This window comes from Priapulus caudatus, unplaced genomic scaffold (genome assembly GCF_000485595.1).
Source record: "Priapulus caudatus unplaced genomic scaffold, Priapulus_caudatus-5.0.1 Scaffold2078, whole genome shotgun sequence".
Lineage (NCBI taxonomy): Eukaryota > Metazoa > Priapulida > Priapulimorpha > Priapulimorphida > Priapulidae > Priapulus > Priapulus caudatus.
Genome location: NW_014579139.1, coordinates 41,674 through 41,943, shown reverse-complemented (window position 1 = coordinate 41,943; position 270 = coordinate 41,674).

Genomic DNA, 270 nt, shown 5'->3' with positions numbered 1-270 from the left:
TCTCTCTCTCTCTCTCTCTGTCTCTCTCTCTCTCTCTCTCTCTCTCTTGCCACCTTACAGTACAAATACACCCACCCCACACTCACCCCACACTCACCCCAACCCCACACCCCACACTCACCCCACACCCACCCCACACACCATCCCACACTCACCCCACCCACACACCCACCCCATTCACCCCACCCACACACCCCACCACCCCTCCACCCCACACTCACCCACCTCACCACACACTACGCTTAACCCTACCCCACCCCACACTACAAC